We start from the raw sequence: 673 nt of genomic DNA, 5'->3' as shown, positions 1-673 counted from the left end.
CGTTATTGGACTCGTGCGTATTGCAATGATCTTTAGGACTAAAAAGGTTATACAATCCAATTTTATTTTTAGTTTTGATCCCTGGTGCAAATGATACTTCTTATTACGTCTGTTCTCATTTTAAACCAAACGTAAGCTTTTATGTATTTTGAGAGTCCATCTAACGTTGGAAGCTAAAATGTTGGAACGGTCACCTAGGGCCCTGTGTTGGTTGAGATAGCTATCGAATCGTGATAAATTGAAAACATTAAATTGCGTGTTCTGCGGTAGATTGCTGCATATGTGAGCAACGATACGTCCAGTTGCACTCAGGCCAGCAGATTTAGGCACTGTAGTAGCAACTACGCGGGAGACTAACTCAATCGTAAAGCAGTAGCGCTTCGAACGCAGCACCATTACCTTGTATCCTACTTAAATCGGCTTATTTTTATTCTGACAACCGAAACTTCATTTCATCAACGTTAACATTGCTACCTGGTATATAGAGGGCCTCAAATCGCTGTTTTAACTAGAATGCAAACGGCTCCACCTTCGCAAACCACTCAGTAGACGGTGTCGCCACAGCAGAAATATGTAAAATAAAAAAAATCTAATTTCCTCGAAATGATCACGACTCATGTATTGCGTAAATGGATACTTAGGAAAAGAGGGGTCTGTAGACCAGCATTCACGC

The sequence above is a fragment of the Phytophthora parasitica genome (assembly GCF_000247585.1).
Source record: "Phytophthora parasitica INRA-310 unplaced genomic scaffold supercont2.33, whole genome shotgun sequence".
Lineage (NCBI taxonomy): Eukaryota > Oomycota > Peronosporomycetes > Peronosporales > Peronosporaceae > Phytophthora > Phytophthora nicotianae.
Note: the sequence above shows the minus strand (reverse complement) of the source record.